The sequence below is a fragment of the Canis lupus genome, chromosome 1, assembly GCF_048164855.1.
Source record: "Canis lupus baileyi chromosome 1, mCanLup2.hap1, whole genome shotgun sequence".
Lineage (NCBI taxonomy): Eukaryota > Metazoa > Chordata > Mammalia > Carnivora > Canidae > Canis > Canis lupus.
This window is the reverse complement of record NC_132838.1, coordinates 3,946,244-3,974,023: the sequence shown is the minus strand read 5'-3', so window position 1 is coordinate 3,974,023 and position 27,780 is coordinate 3,946,244. Positions and strand designations below refer to the sequence as shown.

The window sequence follows — 27,780 nt, the reverse complement described above, 5'->3', positions numbered from 1 at the left end:
GGCTGTCCACATCCCTCAGCTCCCACCCTGGAGGAGCACAGGCACTAACTCCACGAAACACCAGCCGCGCTCCTGGGCCACGCCAACCACCGACGCCCCTTCTGACTTTCCAGGTCCCTCATGAAACTCCCAGGGTCCTGTGGGTGCAAATACCAACCCAAGCTCCTGTGAGGTATCTCATTTAGGGCGTCCACCACCAGGATCACCTGTCTCTCTCCCAGAACCCTGTGAGGCGGCCCTGGCTCCACCCCAAGGGCCCTCCACCCACCACCACCCACCGCCGGCCCTGCTGCCCCGCGACTACCCTAGGAGGCTGTAGAAGCACAGGACGGAGATGCTGTGGCCAGAGCCTTTTGTCCCCCTGGGGCTCCGGTGAGCTCCTCAAGGGGCCATGCACCCCGTGTCGGCACCACGCACCGGCCGGGCTGCCCTCTGTGACTCTGGGGTCTGCACTGCAGGCCGTTTCCTCTGCACAGGAGGTGTTCAACAAGGCCCTGCCTGGCATCCAGGGGGAGAAGCCAGTGTGGGACAGTTCAGAGGGCCAGACACCGACACCCAGGACCCTGGGAGCACCAATGTGGGAGCCACAGACACCAGGCAGAGGTCCAGGTCCATCCAGCAGGAGAGGGGTGCGAGAGATCCAGGGTCAGGGAGGGGCTGGCCTAGAGGGAGAGCATGCAGAGGGCAGAGGGGACTCTGAATCGGGGGGATGGTGCCGTGAAGACGTCCCTGGAGGGACACACAACAGCCCCCACCCCAGCAGGCGGCGAGGACAGGGGTCGTGAAGGGCCAGGGAGACAGGCCAGGGGACAGGCAGTGAAGCAATTGAGCGTGAGGAAGGCCCTCGCCCTCCAGACCACCTCACATCAGACTCAAAGGCCACAGGAAGCCATCCAAGTCCTGGCACGAGTAGGTGACAAAGAGCTGGAGAGCTTGTCCCCAGAGAGGAGGGGCCACAGACACCAGGGGATGGTGAGGGCAGAGGCTACGTGTGGGGCCCGCCAGAGGGTGACGGGCAGACAGGGAACAGGGCCCTGGGACGTGGGTCGGGCCTGGGGATGACCCGCTCCTAGAAGCTGGGGGCCGGGACCGATGGAGAATGGTTGGCCACTCCGCTGGCCTCAGAGAACAAGTGGCGGGGCACCCGCCTTGGCCGGCCTCCCTGGCCCCCCCAGATGGCAAGTACCTGGGGGCAGAAAGAGCCAGGTCTCCCCGGCGGCCGCAGGTGACAACACGACTCAGAACTCAGAGCACGCCTGCCGGCAGCGCGCCGCAGCCCCGTCCAGGGGTGCTCTCGCCGTGACCCCCCCAGACATGCCTCATCGAATCCATTGAGAGAGTCCGATGCCCACTTTTGCAATGCGCCTGGGCGGCCTCAGGTTTGAAGCAGAAGTTTGGTAACTTCCTGCACTGGCAGACACGTTCAAACCGTAAGTACATTCAATTCCTGATTTTTCTGTCACCAAAAGAATTCATTTCCACATAGAAAGTAACCACACGCATCCCAGCCTCCCGAGGCGGCCCACGGATCCCCAAGCACCCCCTGGCCCTGGACCGCCCTCCCGAGAGGGGGCGGGCAGCGTATCCCAAACTTTGGCCTAGACAGACTGCCCCTCGGGGGGCCTGTGAGACCCGCACTGGGCCCCACAGGGCGGGCTCCACGTCTGGGGACCCCTGGGGCCATAGGACCACAAGGCTGGCTGGAGCCCACCCCGACGGGATAGAAAGCAGAAGCTCTTCTTCAGCTGCCACAGAAATATGTTTAGTTTATCTGAAATGAAAGACACCAAAATTAAGATCGGCGATGGCCTTCGACGTGTGTGATGTGGGGTGGCCCACAGTGGCTCAGAAAGCTGTCTCATGAGCTGCGGGTACAGCAGGGGCTCCGAATCGGAGGGGGGGTGGGGGACGAGTCCTCAAAGGGCAGCCCTGGGCGTCCGGACTGTGTCAAGCGCCCCGCCACACGATCGGGGCCTCTGCAGCCATAACAGGCCCGAGGTCCCCACCAGGACCCCCCACTGCCCAGGACGTGAGGAAAGGCGCTGCAGGTCCCCCCTCCAACACTCCCACGTTCAGCTCTGTGCTCAGAATGGGCAGCGCCTCAGTGGCCCCAACTGGGGGAAAGCCTCCTCCCAGCACAACATAAAATGAGCAAAGCGTGCAGAGCAGTGAGGTCACCAGCCCAAAATTACACCCAAACTTATTATTATGAGGGATTTGCTGTCCTGTTTTTTTTATATTACCAAAAAAGCGACCCTCATCATACCTTTATATTTAGAGGGCTCTCTAAAAATAAGTTTCAGCAAAGATCTATGAATGTATGTATTGTACCCGGGGGACAGTTACAAGAAAGTACTCATGATTTTAGTTACATATTTTCCCTTCTACATTGAAATAACCAAAGACCTAGTAATACTTTCCACTACTGCATTTAGGGTAAAAGTGTTTTCTTTCAGTGTAACAAGAAATTAAATAAAATTACTGGGTTGAGCCAAGGGAAGACATTCACTCTTTAGATAAAAGGAATGGTGGTGATGGGAGTCCTCTGACCAGAAACTTTAATATTTTTAAAAACATAATTTAATGTTGGGATGACACAGAAACTTCAGTTCCTATTTTTATCCTAGAAAGCTCTGGAGTCTGACAGGTTAAGTCCCGCTGTCCTCAGAAAACCAGACATGGTTGACTTAGGTTCCTTTCAACTGATATTCATTAATTATAAAAAACCAATGTGGGCACTGAATTGTATACTCAGTAATCATGAAATGCCAATTTTTACATTACATCTACTTTGCCACAATACAAAATGCTAAATTAAAAAGTAGAGATTATAAATGCTCGAAGTCACTTAAAATGCCTTCGTATTCTATTCCCAGAAAAAAAATCATAACACAAAATATAAATGCCATTTTTAGGCATCTAAACTATTGTCCCACTTATGGACAACATGCTAATCTTGAAACAGCACTGTCCCAAATGATGATGAGATTTGTAGATGTCCGAGTTCATCACCAGAATCCACAAACTGTTTAAAAAAGTGTTGGGTTTTGGTTTTTTTTCCTCCCTAGACAAGGCCGCCAATTTTCACGCGCCAGATTTGGAACGGTCTGTCTGAGGATCACCCTGCTGCACTTTGCATGCTCTGCTGGGAGTTCTCTGTGCCAACAAACTTTAAAAAAGCATTTTTTTTTCCCTCCCTCAACTTTTCACTGAGCTCAGGAACATGTCGAAAGTTTCAGGACACAAACTGTAAGTCATATACATAAAGAACATGAAGAAGAGTTCCACAGAGGGTGCATCTCCATCCCACGTCGACACGCCTTCCCACAGCCACTCTCTGCACTCGCTGCTTGAGAAACCCCAAGTTCAAATTACTTTAGATCCAGCATTTATTTAACTGACACTGTGGCTTCTGGATCTGAGGAAAAATCAGCTTTGGAATGTCCCACTTCTTCCTGCCTGGAAATTCCATACGAATCCTATTCTGTGCTCTCTGGTTTATTCTGAGAATTTTAATCCATTTCATTTTTTGTTACAAATATTTCACAGGCAGCCTTGGCCAAAAGTGCTCAAGTTCTGACTTAATTCACATTAAGAAGGTCTTACCTATGATTTTCGATAAACCTTATGTACTGTGAGGCCCATCCTGCCCTGGAAAATGTTTCCACAAAGCTCAATAAACCTGATTTCAGAAATTCCTTCTATTTCCCTTACTTTTCTGAGCAGTGTTCTTCTTTAAAAGTATTTTTGTAAGCTGACTGATTAAAAGACACATTTCTGAAGCTGCATCCTACCCACATCAAAGATGATGATTTACATTATTCCTCATCAATCTATTGGCCAAAAGAAATAAGAAACAGGAAAAAGATACTATTAAAAACTCTTATTAAAGGGGCACCTGGGTGGCTCAGTGGGTGAGCATCTGCCTTTGGCTCAGGTTGTGATCCTGTTGTCCTGGGATCCAGTCCCGCTTCGGGCTGCCCACAGGGAGCCTGCTTCTCTCACTGCCTAAGTCTCTGCCTCTCTCCTGGTCTCTCTCAAGAATAAATAAAATCTTAAAAAAAAAAAGAAAAAAAAAAAAAAAAAAACTCTTACTAAAGAAAAATTTAGCAGAACACATGACGTATCATCAGCCCAGATACTATTACGGTCACCAAACCCTCTACCCTGAGAACTCGCAAGGAAGGCATCCTCTGCCACCATCGGGACACACGGCAGGGCTGAGCTGTGCGTCTCCGGCCACGTCTGGCACCTGGCAAGAGACAGAGGCGACCCCACAGCGGGAGCTCTCCCCGGGCCTTACGCCCACATCCCAGGATGGATGTGTGTCCTTGGCCTTGTCATCTGAATCTGTGGCTCCTCCTATTCCCACAGGAGAGTGAGAGCTGGTAACCCGCAGGGTGTAAGGCTCTTCCAGCTGGACAGCTGGTTCCGTGGGGGCGCACGCCAGGCGCCGCTGGCACCTGGGGTCCACTGGGGTCCACTGGGCCTCCCCCGCCCTCACGATAGCAGGTACATTGCCAGCTCACCAGGACTTCACCTTCCAATGGGAACCACTCACTCCCGGCTCCCCTTCCCTGGCCTCACGGGCTCTAGACTAGCCCCAAGCACCATCTTCCTTGGATCATCTGCCCAGAACACACCCCTTCTTCACCTTCCCACTGGGGAGCGCCCTGCAGCAGGCCACCAAGGAGTCATGCAGAACAAACCCTGCCGCTGGCGACAACAGCCTCTTGGACGGAGCCCCAAGTCCTCCCGATGATCCAGAGCCATGATTCTGCCTGCAATGACCTCTCCAACATCACCGGCTACCTGCCATGCATCACATATGCTTACACACACACCCCACTCAAGGCTCTGGCACCCCTCCCTAAGCAGGGATCTAGCGTCCTCACCAGCACGTCCTTTACAATCTACTTATAAAGGTAACAACGCCTAATAAAGGATGACTCAAAGAACTCAGAAAAAATGAAAATGAAAGACATCTGATCATTATCACTACATCCAGTAAGCACAGCAGCATAAATATAATCGAGTCTAAATAACTGATCTACACAGAAAATAAACACGTAATTATGTTTCCTGAACTAAAATGTAAGGTAAAAAATCATAAATTGACAACAGTAGACTCAATCCCCTGAAAAGGAATTGCAAGAGCGATGTGTGGAGGGGGAGGAGATGGAGAAAGAGCAGAAGGTAACCGAAGTAGCCCATTTCTTCATCTTTCCCAAAGAGGAAGTCAAATTATATGGTTACTGAACTTGATAAATTGAGAAACACAGGTTTAAGCAAAAGTTATAAATATAACTACCAGCATAACTAAAAACATCAGACTTTCTGCAGGCTTCCTTCTGACTTCAAGAATTAAAGAAGAAATATAATCCACAGACCAACAGACTTTTAGAAAATAAAGGAAAAAAGGAAGAAAGCATAGAGAAGACTATTTTTTTTTTTTTACTTAGGAAAGAGGACATCTGTTTCAATAAAATTATAAACGGAACAAATTTATTAAGGAAGACTCCATGATTGGGGAAAAACAAAAATCTAACTATGTGCTCTCTCCAAGAGACACAGAAAACTAAGGAACACACAAAAGTTGGGCCCAGAGACGAAATACACCAGAAAAAGAAAAAAACAAGAGCAACAGTGAAAATGAAAATACCATTAAAAGTTTAATTCACAGTATAAAAAGGCACTCACTGCACAGAAGTCACATCTACTAAAGGGGAAAAAAAAAATCACAAGAATATAGTTGTCCTTAAAGCTGTAAGTCGAATAACAGAATAAAATACATAAATCCCAGTGAGTATATGGAAAGACCAACAAGAGAAAATAGATCTGGGAGAAATGACGAAACTCTCCAAAACAAAGATTAAAAAGGAAAAATAATAAAGGACTTGCTTGCAGCAAAGGGGAAGGCATGCAGGACCCACAGGCTCAGCCTCCTCCACACGTGCCAGACGAGCGGCAACCCCACCGCCAAGACGGACAAGGCCCCTCCGGGCTCCGCTGCTCAGGAGCCTGCGACGACCCGGTACGACGGCACCAACAGGAGCAAGTAAGAGCAAGACCAAAACTAACAACACTTCAGCCACTTGGAAAATCTGAAATTCTCCGCGACAACTCCCAGGGCAGAGCTCACACCCAAAACCTCTCCTGCAACCAACCCAGGTCCAAACCCACTGGGACACAAAGAAAGCTAAACCTTTAGCTACAGAGATTAAAAAATAAGGAAGACATATAAATGAAACCCTCAATTCAAAAAGTAACAACGAAACAAACGTCTTAAATTTGAATTTTAAAAAGTAGCAATACATGGTTCACTCTCCAAAAATAAAAATAAAATAAATAAATAAATAAATAAAAAGTAGCAATACATAAGAAAAAAAACAGTCAAACTGATAAATCAGTAACTATCCCTTTGGTAACTCTAGCAAAGGAGTTAAAGGACTAGCCAGCCTAATTTAAACACTTCCTTTAAAAAAAAAAAAAAGATTTTATGTATTTATTCATGAGAGACACACAGAGAGAGAGGCAGAGACACAGGCAGAGGGAGAAGCAGGCTCCCTGTAGGGAGTCCGATGCGGGACTCGATCCCAGGACCCAGGGGTCATGCCTGCGCTGAAGGCAGATGCTTGACCACTGAGCCACCCGGGTGCCGCTAATTTGAATACTTTTAAAAAGTCAGGATAGGGGAGGGTATTAGGTGTAATGACCAACAAAAGAATAAAACTGAAATAATACAATGTTTTCAAAACTCTGGGTGAAGATATTGATGAGATGAACGAAAGAAATGATTGATTTTTTAGTAAAATATAAGTGATCAACATTTACTCAGCAATCGACAGAAAAAGTAACCAGACCAACAATCATGTAAGAAATCAAAAGATGTTAGATTCCTCTAGGACTCACATGCGAAAGAAACTGGTCAAATTCACACATCTTTTGAGAAACATGGAAGACACAGGTTATTTTGATGCTGCTGCAGCAGAAGGAATTTTCAGAGTGTAAGAGATGAAAGAGATAAGCAGACACTTGGAGCACAAAGCACAAGGACCACTGTCCTAAGAAAACAACAAAGTCTGGATAACTGGGTGGAAAACTGACCAAGAAAATAAGCAGGCGATTCATACCAGAAACCAAATGATCTAGAAATATTAAGGAAATGCTCAACATATTTAAATTTTTAACACAACGAGATATTTACCTGATCAACAAGGCCAAGACCTAAAGGATGACACGGAGTGCCGACAGAGAGAAAGCCATCACTCCCCTGGATGTAACATAGCATATCAGTATCTTTGTTGAGATATCTGACAATACCTCAACAATTAAAATGCCCCTTCTTGGGGCACCTGCTGGGCTCATTCAGTAGAACATGCAACCCTTGATCCTGGGGTCATGAGTTCAAGCCCCATGTTGGGCAGAGACCTTATTTATCCTATTTTTTTTTTAATATTTAAATTCAATTTGCCAACATATAGTACAACACCCGGTGCTCATCATGTCACATGCCTTCCTTAATCGCATAGACCTTACTTAAAATAAATAAGTAAAATGAAAGGTTCCTTCTTGACCAAAATTCCACTCCAGGGAACTCATCCTAAAAAAATACTCCCACAAGCACAAAGACCTATGTATCAGAGAGGTTTGCTGCATCCTATGAAGGAAGGGGAGCAGCGCAAACACAGGGCAGAGGAGAGAGGAGGGGCAGACGTCCCGCTGGAGGGTGGGTGCTGGCTGCCTCTACTGGTTGCTCAGATGGGGGAGAGCTGGGCCACACTGAGCATTGGGCATTTGGAAATCAGTGCAATGTGTGCAAAAAGCTGCACTCTACACACCTCTTGAAGAGAACAATTATTATTATAATTGTATATATTTAAAAAATGAGTTGCAGAGGTGCTGGGGGGGGGGGGGTTCAGTTGGTTAAATACCATACTCTTTTGATTTCAGCTCAGGTCATAATCTCAGGGTCTTGGGATGGAGCCCCAGGTCGGGCTCTGTGCTCAGCAGAGAATACGCTTGAGGATTCTCTCTCTCTCCCCCTCTGCTCATGGGCACACTTGTGCACACACTCTCTCTAAAATAAATAAATAAATCTTAAAAAAAAATGAGTTGCAGAAAAACTCACATGTGGCCCCATTGTAATGTTCTGAATTAAAGTTTATACATTAAAAATCTTAATACGTTTATTAAGCTTACGTATTTCAACGCCAAAGACAGCGATGGACATACAGAAGGCGCTCAACAAATAGTAACAGGCATACAGTAAAATGGTATCTGCATTGTGAAATGTCTAACATGTTCTTTTTTTCTCAAAATGCAATTTCCTCTTTAAGTTGTAAATATCCTCTAGGCAAAAATGATGAAAACTTCATAGTCTCCAAACTAGGCATTTTGTATAATTATCCTCAAAGACACAGTTTAATTTGGGCAAGGAGAACACTACCCTACATATTTGGCTCTAACTAAATTGCTCAAATACGTTGCTGGGAAATCAAGTAATGTGTTACCTGCTGTGAATCGCACACCACCCACCCCACGCCCCCTCCACGGTACTAACGCAAAAGTATGCCTCTTTCTACCACTTTGTGGACTTCTGAGTAACTTATTTTTTCAAATCTCTGTATCTATCTTAAAAGCAAAGTGCTCATGTCTCCCTTCCTCCCCTAACGCGAGACAAAGAGACAGTGTAAGATACTGGGTACCAGTTGTCAAAATTTAATTCTGTGTAATTAAATAATTAACACATGTAGCTTCATATTAATTCCCTGGAATAATGACATTTAGATCAAGGCACTGCCAACAAGGGGACTTCTGCGGAAGAAACAAAATCAACACCGCAGGGTTCTGGGAAAGGAAGCATGCCTGCTTCCAGCCGCCACCATTCCTGACACCTGAAATGTAGGATCTCGTCCATATTCTTAGTCCAATCTCAGACTTTAAAGTGAATTAAACAAACTGACTTTCACATAAATATAAAAGAAACTATGCCCTCGAGATTAACGTAAGCCTGCAGTTCTGTTTCTGTTCTCCACTAACCCCCAAATCTAGCCAAGAAAGGGTATTTTAATCAGAAGGCTTTATCGTGATACTGAAGTCCCATCAACCAGCAGATCTTGGTTCACAGGCCTGGGTAGAAATGGTCTAAGCTCCTGAGACCCCAGAGGCACAGCCAAGAGGGGGTGACCAGCTATGGAGGCTTTAATCATTTTCGAGATAAGGGCCCACTGATGAAATCTAACTCAATGAGATGCATGCGGATTTGCAAAAGATCTCCAAGAATTTTAGGTCAGCACACCAGCACCTGGCAATCCTAACAGTGAAGGCTAACGTTTCTCTGTTAGGCAGAAATGCCCCTTCACCTGAAGGTGCACCCGCCCAAAGCACCCTTATGCTGAAACAGAAACAGATAAATAGCACTTTTTATCACAGCGGAACAAAGCAGACTCGGGCTGTGTTATTCCACCTGAATGCTAGTCGATCTTAATTTTTTTTTTTTAAGTATTGAGTTTTCTTAACACTGATACTGCTACTCACACACGAGACAGTAAATAGAACCCCAGTGTGTCTCAACAGCATTTAACTCTCAAAAGAAGCACTTCTGTGATTGATAGGACAAGAAATGGAACTTGACCCTCAGTCAAAATAATAAACTTGCTGACCTGAATGTCTGGATTTACAGGCGGGGATAATAGGGAAGCCACAAAAAAACAGGCCCAGCCCCACAATGACGAAGCAATTTAACTGTGCCTCACCTTGAAAATGTGACAAAACTGAATAAGCAAAGGAACAGCCGTGTTAGGACACCTGGGATCAACTGCAGCCTAGTCCTGCCTCCTGAAAACAAGGCCGGGTTCTGTGTCTGTGTGCGGCCCATCGCCAGTTCACCAACACAGTGGGCTCCCCCTGCACCTTTACACCTGCCAGCCTCTACCTGTGCCCCTGCTGCCCCCCCCCAAAAAAAAAACACCCGCCAACCCTCACAGAATGGCCTGCTCTGAAGTCCCTGGGGGCTGGGACCTCACAGCCCTCTCTGCACTCACAGAGCTCCTGCTGGCACCTGGGAAGCACCCATCATACCACACACTGCTGGAATGAGGGATGTCTTCCCCTTACCCCCTTAAAAAGAAGCATCCTCTTAAAGGAGATTACTTCGCTTTCGCTTCTGAGTGAAGGACTTTGCTCTTCCTTCTGAAAAACAGCTTTTCTGAACCATTCTGGCTACCCATTTGGGGGAGTGGGAAATATGCATTTTCATGATTACTAACATTATTATATTGAAATGACCTACTGAAAAAAGGACTAATCACATATACTTGTTCCAGATCCATTCTGAAGAAAGAGTGTAGCCTTTCCAAGAGGTCTCCTAATACGAGAAAAGCACAGCATCAGCATTTTCTCAAGGCAGCACGTAGAGTGACCCCTACTCCAACTGGAGGAGGGGGGACCCTGGGGAAACCCGTGAGCTCTTCCATGAGGGGGGGCGGGGGCCATGAGCTCCTCCTCCAACAACAGGGGACGGTATGCAGAACCAGCATCTTAGTGCACCATTCTGGCCCTCAACAGAAAGAGCATTTCGTCACTAAGCCACGGCTACGGTGATGCCCAAAAAAAAATCCCACAAAACAATGAATCAGCTCTGCCCGGGTTTCCACTCCAGATATACCCTGAGCCCTAGCAGTGAATCCACCCCACGTTTTGTCCATCTGCATTTCATCCCGTGTGGTTAGCAAAACTCAGATTCTAATAAAACAGGTTTAAGTCTTACTAGGCAATATAAACACTATCTACCTAACTGAATAAAACAATTCTTACCTCTTTTCTTAAAAAAAAAAAAAAAAGATATTTTTTAATGTACAAAAAGGAAGAATAACCAAGTCACTCACGGGGTTTATATGCTGGATATAAAATTATCACAAGATGAGACAGAAAATGAACTCCTAGCATCCGATTCTCCTTCCATTTGCTGCCAGTCTCAGGGCCGGCAGGCTTCACCTGCTAGTCAGCCGACCCTGTAACTAGTTCGATGCACGGGGAGCCAGCTCCCTTTCTGTCACACCTGCCAAGCACCACACGCCCTCCCTCGCCGGCCCTCAGGAAAGGCCACCATCCCGTCCCACCCCCCAGATGAAGAAGTGAGGGCACACCAGCCCCAAGTCACCATGGATGCTGGGCTGGAGACCACGGGGCCCCAGTCTATGGTCCCTGCTGCTCAGGGGCAGGTCCAGGACTGACCTGCCCCTTGACATGCTGGGTCCCAGCCAGGGGCCTCGCCACAGGAGCAGGGAGACAAGCCACATAGGAGGTCATCCTCCCAGAAGCCCACCTGGGCAGACGCCAGGGAAAGACACAGGGATGCTCCGAGGGTCAGGCCCCGGCCACTTGGCCCCCCCAGCCTCCCGACCCCCCAGCACCCCGCCACTGCCAGCTCCTGGCACAGGTCTTGAGAGGGATGACAAACAAGCTTTCTTCCTTTTAATTAAACTGCTAGGATTCAACAGACATTCCCAAAGCATCTCCCCGCGATGTGTCCTTGTGGAAAAACAGCTGAGCTTTCAGAGTGAAGATCTCTGACTCACCTCAGCGACTGGCCGTGGCGGAGGGCGGGGCGTGTCATCTCACCCCCTACAGCTGCACCATCCTATACAGCAGCCAAATGGGGCTAGTCCAAATTGGGATAAGCCCTAAGTGTTAAGTACATGCCAGATTTCGAAGACTTAGTGTAAAAACAGAACAAAAAAAAAATCTCAGTAATAATTTTTATGTCATTTAAATATTCAACTAACATTTTGCCTCTCTTGGGTTGTGTAAGACGTATTAACATTATTTATCTGTTTCTCTAACCTTTTCCATGTGGTTACGAGAAACTCTAAAATGACAGATGCATCAGAATTCTATGAGGCAGCACCGTCCTGGCCATGTCAGCACACTGCGGCCTCTAGGCCAAGTCCTGTCCTGCCCACCACCTGTTTTGTCCGGCTTCTGAGCTAAGAATGTGTTTTACATTCTTAAGTGGTTGGGAAAAAACCAAAAGAAGAATAACATTTTGTGACACATAAAATCATATGAATTTCAAGTTTCAGTGTCCATAAATAAAGCTTCTTTATTTGCTGACTTGCCGTCTATGGCTGCTTCTGCGCTCCAAGGCACAGCAGCTGCAACACAGAAGGGCTGGCCTACAAAGCCCAAAATATTTAATATCTGGCCCTTTACCGAAAAAGCCCACCAACCCCCCTGCCCTGGAGTCTTATAAATACAGACCCCTAGTTTCCAAAGCTCAAGCCCCCACAGGTGGTCTTTGGCAGCACCTCGCCTTCCTCAGTCTACCTGGAGAATGGGCAAAGACTGACTGGAACCACTGGGGGCTGATGCAGGAGCTTCCCTGCTTCAAATCCTCTGACCACCCTCTAAATCTCTGTTCCCTGACAGATTACTCAAAATCTTTGTCCAGAGCAGATAGGACCACATATTGAGTCCACCACGTTCTGAGTCCCCAAGGGCTCAGGCAGCTGGTTCCCTCTCATGGGGCCTACACACTGGCTCCCCGCTCCTCTCCAGGGGTTCCTGGGTAAGCCCTGCCATCCTGAAGGTGAAGGAGCTTGGAGGGTGGAGGGATGGGTCCTCCATAAGGTGATCTCCACACTGATACAACTCCAGATGGCTCAGATCAACTCTCAAATAAATAACATACCCTTTAGCAAGCATGAGGAAAGTCATAAACTCAAGATGATACACCAAGATGATAGTCCAGCTATGGGCTTGGACCAAGTCATCTGTGTGGATCTCAGAATGCTCCTGGGGGAACGGGGAGCCAAAAGGACTCCTTAGCTCCTGCTACAAATACCAAATGATACCCATAAGGAACGTGGGCCACCACCTTGCTCATCGTGGTCATGTGATCAATGTTTGTAGAAAGGAAATGAGCCTTAACAGAGCACTTATGAGCTATTTATTTGGGGGCTGCCTATTTAGGCATTCACCAAATTTGATTCAAGTCTCTAAGAAGACATTAGTAATAAAAATTAAACTTCTCTAATATAATGGGAAACTGTAATGCTCAGTAACTTGGATCATATTTTCTTCTTTTCTTTTTTTTTTTTTTTTTTTTGGATATATTCTCATGGTGATTCAAAACCCAGCTCTCGGTGCTTTGGACTTTGTTATTAGGCCATTGGTTCTTTGTAAAATGGTCACTATGAGAATAACCTTTCCAAAGTCACTATGCATTGGCCATAAGAATATCAATGAAGGCACTGCCTACCTTTAAAAAAAAGTTATCTGTATAAAAACAGCCAATATGAGAATCTATGTAAAAAGTTTCCTTTAGTGTCAACACTAAAAGAGGCTTTCCTTCCACAGAACTGGTGAGTTTTGCCCCTGTCATCAATTCAACAAATCAATGGTATGTTTCACTCTTTGTTTTAAAGAGCTACCAAAAAAGCTCCAATTCTAAATTTTGGTTGAAGTATACCCACTGGAAATGACCACTGTGATCTGGATATATAATCCTATTTTCTCCTTGTCACACAGTCTATTATTTCATTTCCTTGTTCTTGATTTCTATTAATGTTTCACTATATATTTAACGTGTGACCTCAGGTACACCTCATCCTATTTATGGAATGAGATGGGTACAAACCAGCAAACTCTTACTACTAACATACAAATAACAAAACTTCAATTACCAGATACTCAAATGAGCCTATATTCTCTTTATGGAGGATTGTCGATAAGGTAGAACACTGATCAAACAAATCTATGCAATTCTGAGTTTATGCTGGACATAATATAGTTTTTTGTTTTTGTTTTTGTTTTTATTTCTAGAAAGGCAGCAAACTACCTAGGATGTATATAGTTTTTGATAACCAATGAAAAAGTACTCAGTATTATCTTCTTCAGAAAAGGAAAAACAGATTCTAAACTGAGGTCTCAATTTACTGATTTTTTTTTTTTTCCCTCTGAAGTGAAAACCTAGAATGTCAGCCCTTTTTGCTCACCTGGAGGATGCAAAAGGGGGTAGGCTTTCTGAGCAGCTCTTGCATAATGAAGCAAAATTCATTGTGTTCTGGCCCGGCTCCCAATTTAACCAAGGCAGGCAGAGGGCTGGAGCCCTGTTCACATACTGGTCAGGCTGCCAGAGTCCCTCCAGCAACCAGCCAGTGCAATGGGCTGCTCTGTGGCCTCACGCCTCAGTGCCATGGGAGAAAGAACAGGGGAACGAATGTGTCCCTGTGCTTGGCTCGCTCCTGTGCCCACCTTCCTTCCTCTCAGCTGCCATGCTGTCCACATGCACCAAGGATGCCGCTGCAGGAAAGGTGCCCACCACCCCCTACCCTGTTCCAGCCAACAGCTCCCTTCCTGGGTCTGGGTCCTCCTCTGTCCTACCTCTCAGAGCACCTAGCATATTCTCCATCAACACCCTTACACACCATCGTCCACTGCCGTTTAGGACCACATGCCCACAAGAAGCCACAATTACCATTCATCTTCTCTGATCCCTTTCCCTGAAATTTTTGGTGGCTTTTTTTTTCTTTTATGGGTTTTCTATCTCGTGCTAGTCATTTACTTTCTATGGTTACTATCTGATTAAAAAGGGATGTTATTATTGGTGCTACCATTGGGTTTCCCAAGAAAATCTATATCCTGGCCCCGTGCTGAGCTGGAAATCTGTGCAAACAGCTGCTAGGTGTTTGGTGATCTGGGCTTCCCTCCTTGTCTGAGCTCCGCAATGCTGCAGGGACCTTGGAATGGGATGACCCGTCCGGTTCTCACACTAACACGATATCCCCACTGAGAGAGGCAAACATTTAGCCCACATTTTTTTCTTCTCTCTGGAGCTCGTGCTGAGCATCAGAAGGTAAAACTAAAGTGGAGCATTATACTACCCACAGTCCTAAACACCCCGTCACTTGCCAGGTCTACACTCTGCAGTGCTAAATGAACCGCCGACAAAGTCACCTTGACGGTGGGCTTTCACCCACCTCCCCTCGCTGGGTAGCCTCCGGCATGTGTCGAGACTGGGAATCCAGAAACCTGTTTGAGCTCTGCTCTGTAGCCGTGGCCCTGGCTGAATCACTAAATCCATCTGTGTTTCAGGTCCTGTAAACCGTCAGGATTCACCCCAAACCATCTCTAAGTTTCCTACCAGCTATAACACAAAGAGAACCCTCAACATGAACCTTCTAAAACCAAGTTCAAAGAAAAATAACATATATTTACAAAGAAAGGCAAATTGTCACAAAAATAAATGTTGTCCTTCACGGTCATTCTATGGAACTGATTTAACGCTCTTCACTGATAGGAAACTCATACCCTGGAGTAACAAGCCACACCGGCTCTGCCCCAGCCAGGAAGGTCCAGCTTCGGAAACCACCGCCCTGCTCGCTTCTAAAAGCTGCCCTTGTGGCTCAGAAGAGCTGACACACTCTCCAAAATGGTCTATTACTCCCACGGACAGTTGGAGACCTCATGTAATGACTGCTTCAAATGCACGCTGACAACTGCCCCTCTACCGTTTGCAGCCAAACACCACACACGGACTGTAAATCATCTCCCGTGGGCAAACAGAATCCCAAATCCTAACTGCAGTCACTTCCGTTTTTAATCAATTCCTACAGATACTTAAATATGCGCAGCTATTATAAAAATTAACCTTCCCTCCTAAAGTTCAGAATCCAAGCAGCCCATGTGATCTGTCATCAATCTAGAACACAACTGAGAAGCCAATCTTTCTGTGAAACCATTAACAGATTCTGCTTTTCTGTCACCAGGGTAATTTACTGAGGCCAATTTTAATCCTGCCACTAAACCACTAATCCCATGACTCTACAGTCCCCAAGTTTACGTTGCTATGGCAAGTACTTTTACATGAGGAATTCACTTATTTACCACCAGTCATGTTTTTTAAGTTGGCTCTAGGAATAAGATCATCTTCCTCGCCTCTTACTTTAAAAAGTAAAAAGCCATTTTTGGAATAAGGACACCCCTCGAACACCTGGGCTGCGCTGTACTCATCACAATAACACTAATGTAAATTACGCATGGTGTTACTCAAAGGGACAAATTATCGTCATTATGCTAATGGTCACGCTAAAGACATGAAAAGCTTTGGTGTGATGAATCTCAATCTGGTGGGAATATGATTATCAAATGTGAATGATGATATTTTCTCAAACTGGCATAAAAATGTTCTCTCCATGTCACTGATAATGTCAATATAAATTATGCATCACCAAAAGCAGCGTTCGTGCACGCCGCTGACATGCTATGAAGCGACACCCAGGCCCACCTTCCTATCCACAGATGCCCTGCTCTGAAGGCACACACACACACACACACACACACACGAATGAGTATAAATGTGTTTACTTCTTCCCTTAAAACAGGAAAAACAGTCTGATTAAAGCTAATGAGACAGATTGAACGAGAAGGGCACCGAAAGACGCGTGAGCTCTGGTGGCAAGGCCACAGCCGTACAGGATGTTAACAATGGAAGCATAATCTTCCATGCTGTTCCCTCTTCATAAATTCCCGGGATGTCGCCTTAGCAGCCACTCTGGTGAATTAAACACAAGACTCTCCAAAAATTCAAAAGCAGTATCTGTAAACAAAACAAATCACTAAGTGAAAGCATCCCGCTCTGCCTCTGGATAATTCCAGAATAGCACCACAAAAGTTTAAACTGTGAAACCAGATTGTCCATCTGTTCATTGATTAGACCATCCACTAAAAAAAAAAAAAAAAAAAAAAAAAGGGGGGGGGGACATTTTTTAGGTCTAGCTTAAAATCACTGAAATAATCAGGAACTAAACAGGGAGTAGCAGACCTTTTGCAACCCACAGAAGTTTTAACTACTCCCCCTGGGCTCTGGATTTCCCTGAATTAACACAGTCAACATTTAACATCAAACTATTTCCCACAAAAACGATTTCAGAAAGAAACAAGTGACACTTGCTCACTACCCCTACTCATCAATCGAACAGGAAGCTGCTTAAGCCACGAGCAGTCTCTCTGCACCACTCTGGATGCAGCCTTCACTGTACCAAATTTCAAAGAACGTTCTCGAATGCTGAAATCAATCAATGCCTAACACCGTGCCAAGTCAGCTCAAGTAATATAGGTTAAATAGTGCCATATGGCAAAGACAGACACATGTTGCCCTTTCCTGAAACAAAGAAAAAAATTCCTAAACAAATATCCTTTATCTTTAATACAGGAAAAGCTGAAGACAGGGGTTTCCAAGTGTTCCTAAATAATGCTGAAAATCCTACTTTAATTCTTAGCCGTTGGGGAAAAACTATAGAATTTTAACAGAGAACCTCAATTTTTCATAGTCTCTCTTTAACTACGTCCTAAAAGCTAACACCACATGTTAGCCTAAGCTCACCATCCCCTAAATGAGCAAGAAAATAACAGGACAGCTGTATCCAAAGTCTGAGCTGACATCAGCAACTCCCCGGGGTGCCAGATCCGCCAGAGACCAGCCTACCTGCTTCTGGAGGAATAACACGCCAGATTAATTTTGTCTTAAAATAAAATATATTAAAAATCTAACCTGTGTTCAGCACTCCACTGAGGAACTGTCTGAAATTCATAATCACATAGAATACCTACGCCTGAAATTTCGATTAAACAACTTGATTAAATTCTTGACCAAATACACGCACACACACACAAAGAAAAAAATCTACCAGAATGAACTCATATTTGAAATAAACAGTAAAATGTATCTAAACCCAATAGAGTTTCTAAAGGATTTATTTTTTTTACTCTCCTGTGTGGGATTTTATTCCTTACTTTACATATATTTACATGTTTACGTTCTCAGAGTAGTTGCATTTCTAATTACTCCTGCTTTGTGATTTTTCAGTACCAGTGGAATTGAAGAATAAATGCCAGATCTTCTTGGAAAACTACTTTTAAGGAATGTTGAGAGCCACAAAATTACACTTCTTTACAATTCGAATGTATGCCACTGGAAAACATCTCATTCTGGACATAAATATGACAGCCAGTTCCAGCTTTGGAAAGAAAAGCTTCAGCTGTTCAAATCACACGTAGCCAGATGCAAGGGATAAGAAATACACAAAACAGACAGTTGCAACTGCTAATTTTTACCAGTCCATCTAAAATATACTTGATATACCTTAGTGGGGGGTACACATTTTAAATACAAGCCATGCATTCATAGGGCCTGTATACGCACTCTCCCGTAGCTATTAAAGTCATACCCCTAAAATAGTCCCCTGTCAAAGAAAATTAGCTTTAAAATAAACATGCATTTTAAAGAACTAGAGGAGACATTTTAAATCCATGGTGAAAGTTTTTCTTTATTCTTCTCATATGGTTAATCTTATTAATAAATTTTCTATAAATAAACATTTGATATGAGTCCTTTCTTAAAATGGGTTTGTGACACGTCACCAATATTCCTGAAAACTCTAAGATAGTCCCAGCTAGAGTCTGATGATAAAGAGGGTATCACCCCTACCCCCCTTGCTCATAGCTCACTCTCACTGCTCTAGTGAGAAAGGCAAGGGAAGGTCCCCCCACCACCACCACCCCAAACTCACTTGTTTCTAGGGACCAGTGAGAAGTGAGAACAAAGCTTGAATCAGAAAAATGTTGTCACCCTCGTGGCCCTGAGACACACTCAGACCCATAACAGGCCGCTGCCAATACACTGTTGGCTGTTGTCCATCGGGTAGAAAGGTTGGTGGTGACAGCCCCAGAGGGAGGCTAGGATAGGAGGAAGAAGAGGGTCACAGTCACACCGGTTGGCCCCTACCACCAGTTAGAGCCAAGCCAAACACAGAGCAAGAGCTGAATAATCGCTAGTATCCAAACTCCTGGGCAAACTGAATGGCAGCCCATGGATGCCTATCGGTGGTCTACACTGACACCTGCTTTACACCCACACCTTTGTAGACGCTCCACCCTGCTATCGATCCCTGTAACACACGTGGAGATGCCGTCCAACCACCACCTGATCAGACCTGAGAACCACCCACATCCCAACTGTGCACTTCAGCTGAAAACACAAACCCAAAAGGCACATAGTTCCCCATGCAGAGAGTCACGGTCTGGGAGCCAAAGACAGTAACACAATCACCCTGCACGTTTGGACATCAGTGACTCGGGAAGCAAGGGTCAAAGGTGCCAAGTGGTAAGCAACCCACAGAAGGTCTAAGTCCCAGGTGCCAGTTCAGCAGTCAGTTCAAGTACAAAACAGTCCACTGGGGGGTCGAGCACTCAGCTCAGCGAGGGTGGCACACACCCCTAGCTTTCTCTGGACCACAGCCACTAAGAGAAGAGCTAATTAAACTTTTCCCACAGCCTCTAGAACTTTTGAGGGGGAGGGGGTAGGGCAGCAAAGAGATGCATTTCTGAAAGAACTACTTGATCTTGTCAGAAGAGCTCCATCCAAGCTCTAAAACACATAAACATTTACAGCAAGTGAGATGTCTGCTTTTGAGGGAGGAATGTTACGTCTATATTCAAATATTTATAATGCAGATATGTAATCAAATGAATGTAACTTTCTTTTGCTTTCTTACATTATTTCTCTTACTTCAGCCTCAGTCCATGCCCTTGAGAAAGTCTGGATGTCTCCAGCTAAATCTGGCCTTCAAACACCGAAGAAAAAGTTCGGTTTCCTTCACCTTTCATACAGATGCTTTATTCAGTTAGAAATCTGGTTGCAAGCAAAACACCACTTTTAATGATATAATTAACACTTGCCCTCTTCTCCAAGGTTGAAAAAAGAATAAAATAATGTCATGTGTTGAACACTGAAAACACACAGATTATAAAAAGAAAACGCAGGCATTTGGACAAAGCTCCTTCGAGCTCAAGGAAAGCAGTACTCTACCCCAGTGTCCTATTCCTAGGACATTAAGGTATAATGCACTTGAAACTCTACACACCATCTCCAGCCAGACTTAAAGCCACTCCCACATAACGCCTGTTTAAAAGATTCCTTCTGGTAAATTACAAAGAGGACCAATAGTTACCCTGGAAAACGAATACATAAAAATCCACAACAACCCATTAAACTGAGTGCTGGTTTTTCAAGAACAGCCCATGACTAAAACTCTATTCAACTTCCTAGGTCACATTACCACTTTTCCCTATTTGGTAAGACTGAAACCGTCTGGGAGAGCATACCTCATTCTAAAGTATTCTCTAAAGAAGTCTCTTTCCTTCTTCACATGACTTTCGCTGCACAACATCCACATCGAATGTGTCACCTATAAAACTCAAATATCTCCACAGAGAAGCAACTAAAGTAAATGAAGGTGACGTTTGATCTACAGAAATGGAAACAATAGGCTTTTCCCATGGACTGGCTCTTACTCTCCTCCCTCCATGAGGGTCTCTGGGACAACATTTTACAAAGTTAGACAGGTAGGACTTCAAAGTCCCAGGAAAACTTTAATCTCTAAATTGGCCAGTCACCTTTAAAGGTTGTTTACCAATGACAATGGGATTAACACCAATCATGTAAGCTATACTCACCGGTGATTAACACCAGTTACACAACAAAGTTAAAAGTTCTTCATCTGGTGTGTCTTGGTATTTAGAAAGACGATTCTGACCAACAAAAGCTTTCAGAAATAAAAATAAGCAAAGCTTCTCTCCCCCCACCCCCCCACTGCTGAATACTGTACCTACCAAATGCCCTGCTTTGCCGCTTTGTTTCATTTTAGAGAGGCATTCCCACTCCTCTGGGTTAGTTTTATTACACATCCCTTGGGACTGTTATTTTTTTTAGAATGTTAATGTGCCCTCCATGTTTCAGTATATTCAAATGAGCTAATTGAAGAAAACAAGGTCCTACTAATGAACTAAGAAAAATACGAGACTGATTCGCTTGTGTCTGAGCCCATGAAAATTCTCATTTCATGAGCAAAGTCCTTGAGGCTTGCTCAGGGCTGCAGCTCGCTGGGCCCGTCCAAGATGGCTTGGGAGCCCGCTGAAACCAAAGACGTCCGGCTCGGATAACCAGCTCTCAGACCCAGGATGCAGGCCAGCGAGCTCCACTAGGGCTCCCCAATTTCACCAAGAGGGGGAAGCAAGCTCCCAATCATGCACAGCAGAGGCATGCGGTATATTTAATTCTAGCGGGTCTGTGTCAACATAAATAGCACAGCTATTTTGACGCCACAATCGAAGAATGTAAGAGAAATTGAAGGAGGAACAAACAAATGATAAAGTGAGCTTTTCTACGCGGCAGCAGAAAGTATCCTATCAAATAGCAGGCATGCCTGGCTCCTTAAAGTAGCACTTACATTCCTAAACCAAAATACTCCAATCATATTAATAGGGAGGCTTAAAAAATAATCTGGAGAGGATCCTGCTGGGGGAACATCCAGCCTCGCTTCCACTCGGGTTAGTACTCCCAAGGCATCTCAGCGCTCGGGCACAGGACGGAGGGCCACCGGTTTCTAAACCATCTGTACCCAGGACTGCAGGCTCCGTGGCAGGTTCAGGAGGCAAATGCGTTTCCGAGGCGTGTTTAATTAAGACCCCCGTCTAAAGTTCCTTTTGTGGCTTGCCTTGGGTCCCGCTGCCCCCGCCCTTTGTTGCGTGGTGGACCCCGCCGGCAGGCCGGGCCCCACGCCCTCGGGCACCTCTGGGCTCCCAGGACCGGCCCCCGCGTCCACGCGGGCCGCTAGCCGCCGGCACGGAAAGAGGCCACGCAGGCAGGGCGCCACACCCACGCGCGGCAGCCCCTCGCGGGGACCGCCCCAGGGCGCCCAGCGCCACCCACCCGCCGCCGCGCGGGGCCCGGCCGGGGCCGGATCAGGTGCGAATACTTATGTAATCGTCCTCGTGGGCCACGCCTTTCCCACCGCCCCACCTCCGCCAGAACAAAGTGAAGTTTAAAATAGAAACCAATTACCTGGCCGCCGCCGCGCCTCGGCCCCCGGAGCGCGGCCCGCGCCCGAGCCCCCGCCCCCCGCCCCCCGCCCCGCGGAGACCCCCGCCCCGGCCAGACCCCCCAGACCCCCCCCCCACACACACACACCCAGGCCAGGCGCCCCCTCCCCGCCCCCGCCCCGCCGAGACCCCCGCCCGGGCCAGGCCCCCCCTCCCCGCCCCCGCCCCGCGCAGACCCCCGCCCCGGCCCGGCCCCCCCACCCCGCCCGCCCCCTCTGCGGCCAGTCCCCCGGCCCGCACGGACCCCCGCCTTTGTTACGGTGCGAAGTTGGGCCGTGGGTCCCCGTCTCTTTCACTTCTTGGGTTACAGTGCAGGCGAGTGACGTCCGCTCCACATGACGGGGGCGGGGGGCGGGGGGCGGGGGGCGGGGGGCGGGCCGGGCCCTCCCCCACCGCCGGCCCTGCCCGCCCCGCCCACGGCCCGCCCCCCGGCAGCCCGGCAGCCCGCGGCCCCCGCCCCCGCCCCCGCCCCGGGGCGGGCAGGTAAATCCCCCCGCCCCCGCCCCCGCCCCCGCCCCGCCCCCCGCGGCGCCCGGGGCCCCGCGCCGCCCTCTCCGAGGTACGGAAATAGGAATGATTTAATCCGCGACACCCCCCTGCTGCCCATCCTCAATCCGCGAGTCCACGGAGGTGGGGGCGGGGGGCGCAGAACCCGGTCGAACTCCGGGCTGGGGGCCGAACACGGCCGCAGCGGGACGACCGGGTTCGGGCGCTACTTCGTGACTGAGCGAGGTTCTTGCAGGGGTACGACGGGGGGTCGCCCACGGACCCTCGGCGTGACCCCGGGGCGCCCGGACACACGCCGCGTGGACTAGGGCGGGGCGCGGCGTCCCTCCCAGGGGTCTCCCCGGAGGGTTCTGCGGGGAAGGGGCCGTCCCACGTGGGTTCTTAACCCGTCCGGGGCGGCGGCAGCATCCATCCCGGCATCTACGACACCGCAAGGGAGATGCTCCGGGGCCAGGTCCGGTCCCCACGCGTCCACACAGCTCTACCGGGATTCCCGGGGAAGCGGGGGCCGGAGGAGGCCGGGGCGAGCCGCGGGGCGGCCCGTGGCGCCTCCGCCCCTGAATGCGCCCATTGTGCGGTGGACACCAGGCAGGCGCTCCGCACTCCGGGCTCGGGCGGCCCAGAACTTCCACTGACCCTGAGCGGCTCACATTCTAGAATTTGCCATGGACTAAGTATGAACTTTCGGCGAGACAATAAAATACGAAGTTGTAAGGTTCGTGCTGTCCTTCACTTTTCTGCGGAATTCACGCCCATTTCAGCAGTCCCCGTTCTTTGTACGCTGTGCGCCTGGCGGGTGGGCTCCCCGCCACCCGGACCCCACGCGCGAGAGGGCGCGCCTGTCGCGTGGGAAAGACACGGAGGGAACTGCACGTTTCGATTCCCCGGCTGCTGAGAAGCATAATCATATCACTCCTCTTTTCTTCCCCTTCTGCAGGTTTCGACTTGAATCCGAAAGCACCTCCAAGCGCCCAATCTTTGCAGGAGAACACTCGGGGGAGGCAGGATCTCCATGGGGACTGCCGAGCACCCCTCTAGCTGCCCAGACGCAGGGAACCGCTTGCCCGCGTCTGGGGCGCAGAGCTGTGCACATCAGGAACCCCGCGGATGCGCGGGGCTGGTCGCACTCAACAGTGTGCACACACATGGGCGCGTGCACGCGCGCGCGCACACTCACGCTCCAAATTACCTCCGGGATGGAGAAAGCCGCTGCGGATTGGCCGGCAGAGCCATCACTCACGCCCAGGGGCAGGGAGACTTTGCGAGGCTGTTTCCTTTTTTTTTTTTTTTTTTTTTTTTTTTTTTTTTTTTTTTTTCCTCCTTCCCTCCCTACTGTTTCATTTAATGGTAAAACAACAGCAGAGCCCTGAAAGTTAGCCATCTGCGCGGAGAGTTTGCTTTCTTTAACGACGGGGGCGTCAGACAATATCCATTTAAATATATTTTGTACTTCCACAATGGATGAAAAGGGAAATTAGCAATCCCTGGTGGGGGCGGAGAGGGAGCGAGGGGTGAGGAGGAGGGGGTCATCCGGAGGGGTGGACGCAGTGGGAAGAGTTGTTCTCAACGCCCAAAAAAGACTTTGACCTTTATTGATCTCGAAATTAAAAAATGTTTTTCACGGATCAGATTATAACAAACGCTGGTCCTCATTTATGAACTCATGATTTTAATTTTTTTATTTAAGCATGCGCCAGCAATTGTGTTTCCTTAAGAAAGAACTGACCTATTTTTGGCTGGAGATAAACGATCATGTTAACAGATGTTAATCTTGTAATCTGTTTTTCCTGTAAGCACTTTACATACCCGGGATTCAGACCTTAAAAATAACATCTTTTCCAAAAAGACCTGACGTCACAATTCACTCCCTGAAAAATCACCCCCCCCTCCAGTTTTTTTCCTCTGCAATGATTTCAAAGACATTAAATCTTTTTCACTTTATAAATGCTGATTTGTTCTGCCTCAACTCCCACAGGCTTCTATTTGCATTTCAAATTCCACAGGTTACACCAGTCGCCTTTTCAAAAAATGTAAACCAACAATGAAGCAGCAAATGGCTTTTTGTGCATCTGGATTAAATGAGGCACAGAATGAATATATTTAAAAAGAGGGCTGAGCAAGTTGATCTTTGCACACCCGGAGACCAAGTAATTCTTTATCAGTCAGCCAGCAGCATGAGTAAGATGCAGACACATAAACCCCTGAAGCTCCTGGTCTGATCCCGGTCTGCTGCGGGGAGCTTATTAAGGCGGATAATAAATGAGGCTGACTTACAGACCCACATTTTCGGGTAAAAGGCTGGGTCTCCCTGGTCCCTAATGGCAAGCCTCCACTGGCTTCCCTGCCCACCACCACCGATTGTCACCGCACACCAACCTCCTGCATAAACCGCTGTTTTAAATACCCAACTCGGCTGGCGTTTAACGAACTTATTCATACAAAGTTTCTTTAAAACTTGACGAGGCGGTTTATTCTAAATACTGATGGTAACTATTCCGTCTGTTAGTTCTCCCTGGAAATGGCAGACCAGGCGCATTTCCAACCCCCCCTCCCCATCACACACGCCCCACAGCATTCTTCCTTTCTCGTAGACACCCGGGTGTGTACCGCGATGGAGCCCTCCCCCCCTCACCCCCACTCCGACCCCCGCCAGGCTGGGTGCGTCTGCGAGGAGTCCCTGCCACCCCGACCCCTCTCCCCACCCCTCCCGGTCACAGAGGGGACCATCGCCCCCTGCCCCCACCCGGCTCTAACTTCCCTCCCGGGCGCACTCACTTCTGTAATGTTAGGGTCACTTAGACGCTCCCAGCTAATGGGCATGCGGCCAGGGGAGGGGGAGGCCCAACACCCCCCCCCACACACACACACACACACACACGCCGACACGTACCCGGGGCAGCAGCGCTCCGTGCCCACGGGCATCGATCCCATCAGCCAAACCCTTAATAATTGAAGCGGCTCCTCGGGGCCCGCAGCCCCATCACCCACCTTCATTAGCTGGAGCGTTTTACTTTAAAGTAAGGCAATTTGCTCTTTGTCTCCTAATGGATGGAGAGCGCATCCGAGCTCCCCTCCTCCCGCGTCGCCTTTGACGAAGTGTACAAAGCCTGAGCCTCTTCCGCGCTCCCACCCGGCCCCCACCCCGCCCCTCCACTGCGGTAAAAACCACCTCCCGGCGCTCGCCTCGCCGCCCGAAGTTGCATCTTCCCTCTCCTGGAATTGCCGAGCCGAGCAACTACCCACAGGGCAGCCGAGCCGCCCTCCCGGCGCCCCGGGGCCCCTCCCCGCCCCCCGCCCCCGCGGCGCACCCCGGGGTCCCCCCTTCCGCACTGCCAGGCCAGGGGCCCCGCGCCCGCGCCCCCTGCGGGCCCCGCGGCGCCCCCCCCCCACCCTCCCGGCCCCTACCTTGGCGGGAGGCGGCGGGCCCGGGAAGGAGGACGCGCACGCCCCGCGCCTCTGAAGGTGAAGCCTAGCGCCCGAGGCGCGGAGCCGAGCGCTGCACTAGACCGACCGCGCCAGCTGCGCCCGGGCGCGGGGGACGCGCGAGGGCGCGCGGGGCCCGCCACGCGCCCGGCCCCCTCCCCGCGCCGCCCGGGCTCGCCCGGGACGCGCCCGCCCCGCGGGGACCCCGGCGCCGTCCGGGCTCTGGGGGCTGCGCGGCGGGGGGAGGGGGCCGGGCCCCCGCGGCCGGGCGCAGGCCCGAGGCTTCCCCCAGCCACGGAATGGTCTGCCCTGTAGGAAACGCACACGCTCCACTATTGTCTCATCAGCACAAAGTTCTACCACACTGCGGGCAAAGTCTGGAGGCTCGCGATGACTCAGACACAGATAATTCTTCCCCTAATAGCACTGAATCACGGCCCCAGCGGCTAGTGGTCGCCCCTTCCTCGCCGGGGCTCCGGCTGCCGCAGACCCAGTGCCGGGAAGCTGTTCACGCGCGCACACGGACACACACGCACGCATCCATACGTGCAGACGTGCTGGGATGCGTTTGCGGCCGGCTCGGGCACCTGAGCACGAGCCGCGAGGCCACGTCTCCGCGTGGGTATCCTGCGGGTGGTCCCAGACGCGTGTGCACTGCACCCGCCTCACGGCTGCGTGTCCCCGAACTTCCTGGTAAAACGTGTTGAGGATCCTCGGTAGATGAAGTCCCGACTCAAGATCAAAGTCTGGAGAGACCTCAGAAGGAGGATTCTGCTCTGTGGCAATTTAAAAAGGACTGTGGGCTTTTATTTTTATTTTTATCCTTGGGAAATTCAACTCTAATTTTTCTGTTTCCAACCATGTCTCCCCCCCACACACACACACCCCCAGCTGCTCTCCGCGGGGCCGTAGTTAGTGGCAGCAAGTTAAGTCTGGGAATAGAAATCCCACTGTGACTCCAAGAAACAACCACGGTCCACGGGGCGGGGGGAGGGGGTGCGGCGGGGAGGGGCGGGGAGGAGGAGGGAAGGAGAAAGAGAAGGGGCGCGCCCCTGAATCAGCGATGACGCAGGCCGAGGGAGCTGGCCTGCGGAGGGGGGCACTGTCTTCTCCCACCAGGCTCCTGGCCATATTGTTCTGCTCTCCTCGTGATAACTCCGCAGTGGAGATGGATTCTGTCCAAGACACCGACGTAGTTCGGCTTCGCCATCAGCGCCGCAGGCCCGCGCTACCTTCCGCCCCGGCGATTTCTCCGGGTGCCCCAGGCTCGCTAACACTCCCTGCCGAGGCAGCTCGGGCCCTCCAACTTAGGGCATTTACAACAGAAACTACTAGGGAAGAGCTCCAAAGGGAGGAGCTTGTGCCTGCGAGCTGGCCTCTCAGACACAGAGGCCATTCTGCACGTGTGGGGTGTGTGTGTGTGTGTGTGTGTGTGTGTTGGTGGAGGAAGGGGGCAGCTAGAGGGCGGAGAACCTTTGCAGGAAGGATCCTTGAACACTAAAATGTAAGCTTCTCGGGATTAATGGTCTGCACTAATTTGGATAGCAAGGCATGGTAAAAAGTCGTTGACAATTGTTGCAGGTTTGGGTATGAATGCTTAAATGGGATGTATTCCTCACCAAATTTAAGTCTGATTCACAGAAAAGTATTGGACTGCCCGAAATGCCTGACAGTACCCGGTAAAAATACACAAATGAAAATATGCCCCCAATTGAACTAATGACACAGATATGAATGGCATGGCATATACAGACGTAGATAAATAGTGGCATATTAATGTTTGTGCACCCACAGAGATTAAACTATGCATACTTGGAATTTTAATAGTAGTTTTTGTCATATTTTGGACAGGATTTGAGTCAATGCTAAAAATCTATAATTATCTGCATTCTTGGGTCTATTTAA

General features: G+C 48.9%; 1 protein-coding gene across 10 annotated transcripts in view; it reads right to left on the bottom strand.

Moving 5' to 3' along the window:
• The window catches only part of ZNF516 (zinc finger protein 516), a 124,391-nt gene extending 98,388 nt beyond the window's left edge, over window positions 1-26,003 (bottom strand). For 3 of the 10 annotated variants that reach the window (XM_072819510.1, XM_072819494.1, XM_072819538.1), the window contains exon 1: window positions 25,858-25,988. The gene's annotated coding sequence lies outside the window, so the exon portion shown is untranslated. Of the gene's footprint in view, window positions 1-21,293; window positions 21,439-21,464; window positions 21,485-22,189; window positions 22,312-25,440; window positions 25,576-25,857 lie in introns of those variants that run through there. The other 7 variants (XM_072819515.1, XM_072819530.1, XM_072819516.1 and 4 more) reach the window with 7 other exon arrangements.
• Between the last annotated feature and the right edge of the window lie 1,777 nt (window positions 26,004-27,780).